This window comes from Neoarius graeffei, chromosome 15, assembly GCF_027579695.1.
Source record: "Neoarius graeffei isolate fNeoGra1 chromosome 15, fNeoGra1.pri, whole genome shotgun sequence".
Taxonomy (NCBI): Eukaryota; Metazoa; Chordata; class Actinopteri; order Siluriformes; family Ariidae; genus Neoarius; species Neoarius graeffei.
In genome coordinates this window covers 69,101,227-69,111,849 of record NC_083583.1, presented here as the reverse complement: position 1 = coordinate 69,111,849, position 10,623 = coordinate 69,101,227, and the positions used below count along the sequence as shown (strand labels likewise).

The 10,623-nt window shown below is 39.0% G+C and overlaps 1 protein-coding gene across 3 annotated transcripts in view; it reads left to right on the top strand.

Moving 5' to 3' along the window:
- Positions 1-10,623, top strand: part of rcn1 (reticulocalbin 1, EF-hand calcium binding domain) — a 192,866-nt gene that overhangs the window by 2,071 nt on the left and 180,172 nt on the right. The window lies entirely within an intron of this gene.

Here is a 10,623-nt window from a genome sequence, read left to right as displayed (position 1 = left end):
CAGGCTAAACCGACTGTCTGCTAGCTGCACAGAGTCGTCACTCGGGGTCCACTACATCGAGACTGTGTCTGTTCCCCGAGCTCAACAAAAAAGTAGAAATACTCAGAGAGTTTGGTCCAGTAACTTAATCAATATAAAATTAGATCATACTGACTGTACAGCCGCTGCCAGCACCTTTGATCTAAAGGTAGAGCTATTAAATATTAGATTTCTTGCATCTAAAGCGCTAATTGTTAATTAACTTATTACTGACCAGGAGTTTAATGTACTGTGTTTAACAGAAACATGGATGAAGCCTAATTAATACAGGGAGCTGCAAAGGTAGGTATACAGTAATGACAAACAAGACATTCACACAAAACATTATTTTATTGATTATACAAACACATTTCCTGGCAAGCCTCCCGTATGAACTGAATCATGACATCAACAGAACGTGGCTTGCGTACGAAAACCCTATCTTTTACACATCCCCAGAAAAAGAAGTCCATAGGGGTGAGATCCGGCGAATGTGGTGGCCAGTCAACGGCTCCCCGACATCCAATCCATTTGTTGGGAAATTCATTGTCGAGTAGCGCACTCACATTGAGTGTGAAGTGCAGTGGTGCCCCATCCTGCTGAAAGTAGAAGTTGCCCTGCTGCTGTTATTTGTGTATAATCCTTACTGTATACCTACTTTTGCAGCCCCCTGTATATAGCATTAAATGAAGCTAGTCCTCCTGGATACAGTTATATACATCAGTCTCGTCTAACTGGCAGAAGAGGCGTCGCAGTTATTTATAATGATTATCTAGGTGTAACACAAAAATCTGGTTATAAATTTAATATATTTTAAGTTCTTCATACTAATATAATGTATGTAGTCTTGGAAAATAAGTCAACCCAGTTAATTCCATTACTTATTATTTATAGGCCATATTCTGAGTTTCTTTTTGAATTTGTGGATTTTATCTGAGACCTGGTCATTTCCTTCGACAAAGCTATAGTTGTTGGAGATTTTAATATTCACTTCGATAACCCAGAAGACCCTTTGAGAACAGTGTTTGTGTCCATTTTAGATTCAGTAGGGGTTGATCAGAATGTTATAGGACCTACCCATAATAGTGGTCACACTCTCAAGCTAATACTAAACAGTCGGGTTAAATATAGGAAATATAGCCACACTAATAGAAGATAACAAAAATAATCCTAGATTCCTATTTAGTACTTTAGTAAAATTAACCAGGAAAAAGATCACTATAGACACATGCACATCTGCAGTATGTAGTAGCAATGACTTCATGAATTTTTTCAATGATAAAATTGAAAATATCCGACAAAAAATTCAAACTACTAATTTAAGGCCTGAGAATTTAAGTAACCCTGGAGTTAACAATATAACTATATTAAATCAGCAATTAGAATGTTTTACTCCCTTTAGAGAATTTGAACTAATTTCATTAATCTCCGCATCAAAATTATCAGCTTCTCTACTAGATCCCTTACCAACACGACTATTCAAACAGATGATACCTGAAGTAATTGAACCGCTTCTAAAAATAATAAATTCTTCTCTTAGGCTTGGCTATGTACCCAAATCCTTTAAACTAGCAGTTATCAAACCCCTGATTAAAAATCCTGACCTTGGTCCCTGTCAGCTGTCTAATTATTGGCCAATATCAAGGCAAGGCAAGTTTATTTATATAGCACATTTCATACACAATGGCAGTTCAATGTGCTTTACAGAAGTAAAAACAAAACAGTAAACAATAGAGAATAAAATTACATAAAATAATTTTATTTTTATTCTAATATATAATATTAAAAGAATTAAACAATTAATTAAAATAATTAAAAGAATTAAAAGAAAATAATAAATTCAAAAATTAAACAATAGTAGAAATAAAATAATAAAATGAAGTAGTAGTTCAAATAGGAGGAGAAAAAAAAAGAAACCAGCAGAATAAAATAGAATAAAGTTAAAGTAAATTTGAAACATGCAGAGAAAGTAAAAATTATAAAAAATGTAAAGAAGACAATATTAATTATTTAACAGAAAGCATCTGAAAACAGCTTGGTCTTTAACCTAGATTTGAAGCTGCCAACAGCAGGAGCATTTTTAATGTCCTCTGGCAGTTGGTTCCATAGCTGTACTGCATAGTAGCTAAAAGCTGCTTCACCATACTTTGTTTTAACAACTGGTTTTAATAGTAAATTTTTCTGTTTCGATCTGGTAGATCTGATTGGGTTAGGCCGCTGCAACATATCAGAGAGGTAATTGGGCCCTGTACCATTTAGAGATTTGTACACCAGCAGCAATGTTTTAAAGTCAATTCTGTAGCTTACTGGAAGCCAGTGAAGGGACCTTAGAATTGGAGTAATGTGCTCTGTTCTTTTTGTTCGTGTGAGAACCCTAGCCGCTGCATTTTGAACCAGCTGAAGTCGTTTGATGGTCTTTTTTGGCAGGCCTGTGAAAAGGCCATTGCAGTAATCAACCCTACTAGAGATGAAGGCATGTATTAGTTTTTCCAGATCATTTTTTGACATAAGTCCTCTCAGTTTGGAAATGTTTTTTAGGTGATAAAATGCCGTTTTAGTGATTGCTTTCATGTGACTGTCAAAGTTTAGCTCGCTGTCAATGAAAACACCAAGATTTTTAACCATTTCTTTAGTTTTAATCCCTTTTGTGTCAAGAATAGTGGTAATCCTGAGTCTTTCATCTTTTTTTCCAAATAGAATTACTTCTGTTTTATCTGTGTTCAGCTGAAGAAAATTTTGTGACATCCAGCTGTTGATTTGATCGATACACTGGTAGAGACATTCAAGGGGGGCATAATCATTAGGTGATAGGGCAAAATAAATTTGGGTGTCATCTGCATAGCAGTGATACAAAATTGAATTGTTATTGATAATTTGCCCAAGTGGGAGCATATAAAGGTTGAAAAGTAATGGTCCAAGAATCGACCCCTGGGGGACACCACAGGTCAAGGACATTGACGTTGAGGAACAATTTCCCATGGTAACAAAGAAGCTTCTATCTTTTAAGTATGAATTTAACCAATTTATAACTTTACCAGTCAATCCAACCCAGTGTTCAAGTCGATATAGCAGTATGTTGTGATCAACAGTATCAAAAGCTGCACTGAGGTCCAGTAATACCAGGACCGATGTTTTGCCTGCATCAGTATTAAGACGTATGTCATTTATAACTTTAATCAGCGCTGTTTCAGTGCTATGATTGGCACGAAATCCTGACTGAAAATTATCAAAACGGCTGTTTGATATCAAGAAGGCAGTTTATTGATTGAAGACAATTTTTTCAAGGATTTTCCCGATGAATGGTAAATTTGATATTGGCCTGTAGTTATTTAATACTGAAGGATCCAGATTATTTTTTTTAAGTAGGGGCTTTACAACAGCTTTTTTTAGGGACACAGGAACAACGCCAGTCTCCAGGGATGTATTTATAATTTGAAGCACATCTGTAATTATAAGATGAAGAACAGACTTAAAGTTGGTGGGCAGAATGTCCAATTCAGATGTTGAGGAACTGAGATTTTGTACATTTTTTTCAAGAGTCTCATAATCAATTAAACAAAATTCTGACATTGTGTTGAAGTTATCTATCTGTGTCATTGGTGATTGCAGTTTTTCAATTTTTTGCAACTGAGATATATTATGAGGAATATTCTGCCGTATTTTATCAATTTTACCTTTGAAAAAGGATGCAAACTCATTGCATTTATTAACTGAGAGAAGTTCAGGTGCTAATTGTGGTGGGGGATTAGTTAGCTTCTCTACTGTTGAAAATAGCACACGGGCATTGTTCATATTCCTGCTGATGATGTTAGAGAAGAAAGACTGTCTTGCTTTACGAATTTCATAATTATATTTACAAAGCATCTCTTTATGGATTTGATAATGGATGTGAAGTTTAGATTTGCGCCATTTTCTTTCAGTCTTTCTACATTCTCTCTTTAGCAGTTTAACAGCCGGGTACTGCTTCCATGGTGCTTTCTGCTTATCATTGACTCTTTTGATTTTGAATGGAGCAATATCATCCATAATTTGGGTCATATTTAAATTAAAATTTCCAGTAAATCATCTACAGAGTCTGACATTTTGGTTGAGTTCTGAGAGAGAGCTTGCTCAAAGAGAGCACATGTGTTGTCTTTTATGACTCTCCTACCTATAGTCGTTGAGCTGTTCTGAATGTGAGGAGACATAGAAACATCAAAGAAAACACAGAAATGATCGGATAAGGCCAGGTCAACAACAGTAGTAGAAACCCTTTGTGAGACCCTTTCAGTAAGACCCTTTGTGATGACGAGGTCAAGAGTATGACCACGAGAGTGGGTCGGCCCCTGTACATGTTGTACTAGGTTGAAGTTGTCAATAATTGCAAGTAGTTCTTTGGCATAAGTGTTATCAGTATTATCTACATGCAAGTTAAAATCCCCAGATATAATAAGACAATCAAACTCTAAGCAAATGACTGACAACAGTTCACCAAACTCTTCAAGAAAGACTTTGGCTGAATGTCTCGGAGGCCTATAAATAGTTAATAATAATATGTTAGGAGAGCATGTAACAAGTGCACATAAGTGTTCAAAGGACGTAAAATCACCAAGTGAGGATTGTTTACATTGAAAAGAGACTTTGAATATATTTGCGATCCCTCCACCTTTCCCTTGTCGGGTAACATTCAAAAAATGAAAATTTTGGGGAGCTGCTTCAATAAGGGTGGTAGCACTATTTGCTTGATCCAGCCAAGTTTCAGTTAGAAGCAAAAAATCAAGATTGTGTTTGCAAATAAGATCATTAATTAAAAATGACTTGTTTAAAAGTGATCTAACGTTCAGAAGAGCTAGCTTTACAGAAAGTCTAGAAGTAATATCTGCTTGTGCACTCTGATGTTGTTTTAAAACAGGAAGGAGATTAGATTGGTTCACCCCCAGGGTTAAATGTGCTCTATGTTTTCTATTTCTTATCAACACAGGAATAGAGAATGGCATAGGCACATTGGGTCCCAGCTGGTTTTCAAAACTACACCCATTCGCAGGGACCCATTCGCAGGGACCCAGAGTACATCAAACAAGACTTTCTAAATGTTCCATTTGGTTTGAGGGTGAAAGGATTGGAGATGACATGTATCTTTTGGATGGTGAAAAAGATTTGTAGCCAGCTGAAAGTCCTGGGCGAACACAATTTTGATGAACTGGGTACACTGCTTGTCGCGACAGATTTGGGCTGGAAAAAGAGAGTGTAGCCATTGGGAGCAATTTTTTCATGCTATTTGGGAAATCCATCCAGGGGGAAGATAGAGATGGCGAAATGGAGTCATCTGATTTTTGGCAGTCTGTCTTTGAATCTTGGCAGTCTTGCAGGTCAGATGTCTGTGTGTCCTTGATGACGACTTGCAAAGATGATTGTTTAGGCTTTGTAACTATGTCAGTCTGCGACATCTTATCAACTGTTTTCCTCAATGCTGGCTGAGAAAAGATTGCAAGTCTGTAATGGTCTACTAAGACTTTGGCCCCAATCCAGCTGAGTTCAGTGCTATTTGGCTTGTAAAATTCTCTGCGATTCCAGAAAAGGTTAAAATTGTCTATGAAGTTCATACCAAATGAAAAACAAGTTTTTCCAAGCCAGGTGTTAAGACTGAAGAGTCGAGAAAAAGCAAAACTTCCTCTCGCTGGAAGTGGGCCACTGATAAAAGATCAAACCTCCCCTTTATCTCCAAGATCCTAGAAAAAGCTGTCGCACAGCAGTTGTGCTCGTATTTACATAGGAATAAGATCCCTGAAATGTATCAGTCAGGATTTAGACCTCATCACAGCACAGAGACAGCACTGGTTAAAGTAGTAAACAACCTACTGTTGGCATCTGATCAGGGCTGTGTCTCGCTGCTTTTGTTGCTTGACCTTAGTGCAGCATTTGACAGCATTGATCATTCCATTCTACTGGATAGCCTAGAAAATGTTGTGGGAGTTAAGGGAACAGCCCTCTCCTGGCTCAGGTCTTATTTAACTGTTCGTGATCAGTATGTTGATGTAAATGGTGATTTTTCTAGTCATACTAAGGTAAAGTTTGGTGTTCCACAAGGTTCTGTCTTCGGCCCGCTGCTTTTTATTCTTTATATATGTTACCTCTGGGTGATATTATTCGTAAGCATGGTACTAGTTTCCCCTGTTATGCTGATGACACACAGTTGTATGTTTCTGCAAAACCAGATGAGAGACACCAGCTTAATAGAATTGAGGAATATGTAAAGGACTTTAGACACTGGATGCTTATGAACTTCCTTCTGCTTAAAGCATATACGCAGAGCCATGGCCTCACTTTCGTTTATAAATGCCTTGAGACCTCAAGAATGGCACAGGAATGGTTTTAAGCGTTAACAATAAATCTAATATAGTCATTTTTTACGATTAAAGTGATTTATATAGGTAGCGGTCTGAGTGAATGACCTTGACATCCGTAATGTCACAGCAGGAAGTCTATCGGTCTCATCGCCACTTCCGCTATACTAAAACACAGAGCTGACTGCAACTCCTATCCTCCATTTTGAGCTAATTTATTGCCATGCCATGTAGAACTTTGGCCAGTGCAGCAACATGACAGAAGCTAGATTTACGTTGCATTCATGGTCCAAGAATGTTCAAACTTCAAAGATTTGGACGTGTTATGCGAAAAGTTCACGGGCACATTGGGCGGCTATGAAGTTGTCTCTCCTCTGCTCTGCACATTTTACTGAAGACTTGTACAAAACCTCTGATCTGTTGAGGAGCGTTGGCTATAAGCCCGTATTGAAAGAGGGTGCAGTACCAACAATTAAAGGAAAAGAAAACTACAAGAAAAGCAAAGTATTTATTTTTATTTTATTATTTTTTTTTTAAAAGGAAAGTGAGTTCAGTTGCACCAGTCCTCCCAGAGTGAGCCAAGGGTTGTTGCAAAAACCCAGGATGGAACATATCGCTCGGGCATTGACCTCCCTGCAGTTGTTGCTAAAACTGGTGACATCCTGTTCCGTCCCGGGTTTTAGTAATTGCCTGAGCCCAGCAGTAATGGCAGACTACACAGTATGAAGAAAAGTGAATGAGTGGAGCAGCTGTCTTATTTCTAAACTGGATATTGCTGCCATCTCTCCGGAAGAAGTGAATGAATGGAGAACTGAACAAATAACTGAAAGTCAGATTGTTTCAAAAACAATTGGCCTTCAAGAAGTGAGAACACAGATGAGTAAGCTCTGACTCTCATTTGGATAAAAAAAAAAGTTTTCCTGCATTTAGATTAATACATGTAACTTGTATTGTGTGTTTAAGTTACCAGTATGAGATTATTTAATTTGCTTCAGAATGTGATTGTCTCAGTTAATCTGATTATTTAATTATCCTTTTACATTTTATCAGTGAAAATGCATGCATGTACATGCAAGTTATAACACCTATCCTGTTATAATGAGAGTTAACCCACAATCAATGAAGTCAAATCAGTTTTAGTTGAGCAAGTCGGTAATGGTATTTCTTACTTTCACCGTAAATTTTTATTGATATGACTTTGGTCTATAGCTGTAAAAGGCCTCGGCATTTAAACCGGTTCCTGTTGTGACGTCACACACGCAGGGCTGGCTGGCTCAGCGGGGCAGCTCGAATGCCAACTTTGCGGTCGATTTTAACTCTCAAAAAAAAATTTTTTATTCCCATTTATGCAACATACAAGAGTCAAGGATGGAGATGCTATCCACTCAGAAATTTATTTAAAAATAAAGGCTCTGCGTATCTCCTTTAACTCTGACAAGACAGAAGTACTTGTACTAGGAACAAATACAGCTAGAAGTAGGTTTTCTGATTACACAGTAACTCTGGATGGTCTTTCTATTTCTTCACGTGCAGCCGTAAAAGACCTCTGGGTGATTGTTGACCCCTGTCTTTCATTTGAAACTCATATCGATAATCTTTCCCGGATAGCTTTCTTGCATCTCAGAAATACTGCTAAGATAAGAAATTTAATGTCACTACACAACACAGAAAAACTAGCTTTTGTTATCTCCAGGTTGGATTATTGTAATACCTTACTGTTTGGATGTTCCAATAAGTGCATAAACAAGTTCCAGTTAGTTCAAAATCAGCAGCAGGAGTCCTTACTAGAACTAGAAAATATGACCATATCACCCCTGTCTTTCGTATTGTTTATAAAATACTACTATTGACCTTTAAAGCACTGAATGGTCTTGTGCCACAGTACCTGAGCAAACTTCTGGTCCTTTATGACTCGCCACGCCTACTTGGACCAAAAGGTGCAGGCTATCTGCTGGTACCTTGTTTAGTGAAACCTACTTCAGGGGGCAGAGTCTTTTCTTACAAAGCCCCACAGTTATGGAACAGCCTTCCAAGTAGTGTTCGGGACTCAGACACAGTCTCAGCCTTTAAGTCTAGGCTGAAAACACATCTTTTTAGTCAAGCCTTTTGTTAATTTTATTAGGTAAAGGAGTAGATCTGGAGGGTCCTCAGGCATAGAGTGTTTTGGTAAACTGGGCTGTATGGATGCTGTCAGCCCCCACTCACTTGCTCACTCACGTTTGTTGATGGTGTAGTGGCTTTATGTCCCGGGGTGCCCTCATGGCTGTGTTATCTTCTGGCTCTCCCCTTTTAGTTATGCTGTCATAGTTAGTTTTGCCGGAGTCCCTGCTTGCATTCAGCACAAAATGTATACTGTTCTTACTCATCAGGTGACATTGGGCATACCTAACAACTCGTGTTTTCTCTCTCTCTTTCTTGCCCCCCCCCCCCGAGATTGAGATGCTGACCTGTTCTGCTCCTTGGACCTGCCTGATCCATCCTAGTTGGAGTCTCATCACATCACTCCTGTGGAGGATGGTCCCATATGGACAGTCGAAATTCGCACTTGGAAGATGGCTCTGGACACTTAGGTGGTGTTTACATTAGACCGTATCAGCGGATCATCAGATTAACGTTTTTAAAACGATTTGCGTGCACACAGCAACGCCAATGCACGATTCGCGTGCACACAGCAACACCAATACACGGATACGCTAATCACATGACCACGTAAGTTGAAATGTGTCAGTGCGGCTCAGTGCTTCCTCCTCAGCGGCTGCGCTCCAAATCACTCCGCCCTGAACAGCGAGTGCCCTCTGGAGGGTGCGCACTCCGGCCCTGCGCAGCTCACAGAGCGCGCGAGTGAAGCGCACGAGCAGTGATTCGGGACTGAGCCGCTGTGTGTGAGATCCCAGTGCATATTGGGCATGCGCAAGTCACTCACCACTTGCAAGTGGAAGGATGGCAAGCCTAAAGACAATCATAACTACACAATGGGCAGTATTTACATCTTACCATGAACAACATTAAGAATGGCAAAGCATTATATTCATACTTTTATACTCTTTAATGAAAAACAAGGAGATACAAGGCGGAAACAATAGCAGGAAGTGAAGTCCGCGCCGTTTTTCAGCAGTCGCGTCACATGACCAACGTGGCATGAACAACACCAGCGAATCAGGAAGGTGGATGTCACAGTGACGTTGTCCAATGACGACGTCAGCTAGAGCTCAGCACTGTGTTTCCTCGTATCTCAATGTTTACACAGCACCGGATCAGATACGAACTGGGTTGAATACGTGGGCCCTGGCAGATTCAAGTTGTTCCGCCTGTGGAGTCGTTTCCCGGCGTTTTAATGTGAACGGACAGTGCATCCGCGACGAAAACGAGACGGATACGGTCTAATGTAAACCCCACCTTATAGTCATGCTTTTATGGCTGAGGACTACAGTTGACTTGCTAACTTTAGGACTGCAGTTGTCATGAACAGTTTTGCACTCAAGTTTCCATCAATGAACAGTTTATAACTTCATCAAAATAGACTTCATGTTAAAACTGTTATAATCGCTATCTGTTATCACCCAAATGAGGATGGGTTCCCTTTTGAGTCTGGTTCCTCTCGAGGTTTCTTCCTCATGTCATCTGAGGGAGTTTTTCCTTGCCACCATCACCACAGGCTTGGTCATTGGGGATAGACTATGGATAAAATTAGCTCATGTTTAAAATCACTAAAATTCTGTAAAGCTGCTTTGCAACAATGTCTGTTGTTAAAAGCGCTATAAAAATAAACTTAATTATTTGACAAGCCCTATTTATCTGGCAGCCCTCCATGTTACTTTGCAAGATAGAAGGCCACTCTAAAGTGACTGAAACACTGCGACAGCCGGTTCTCCAGATAAAGGGCAAAGGAATGACACTCTCAGCCATTGCAAGAGAAGTTGGGTGTTCCAATTCTGTGATTTCTAAAATATTGAAGCTTTACCAGGTTTCCCCCTGGGTTCTGAAAAATATTCCCCACTTTTTCCCTTGAAAAATCAAGTCAAAGAAATATTCTTCACTTTTTATTCACTTTATTCATTTTTTTCTTAGTTACTGACTTATCAAAGTGGACTTAATCCAGGTTTATACCAATCAAACTGACACAATTCAAATATTTGTACAGATACAGCAAGCCTCCATTACATATAAAATTTGGGCTCCACTCCAGTATCTGATGAGAGAGTTGATTTTGGATGCCAAGCTAAAATAAAACACTTTAGTTTGAGCTTACATAAGGATATTTTGGCAGGGAATTATTCAAAAG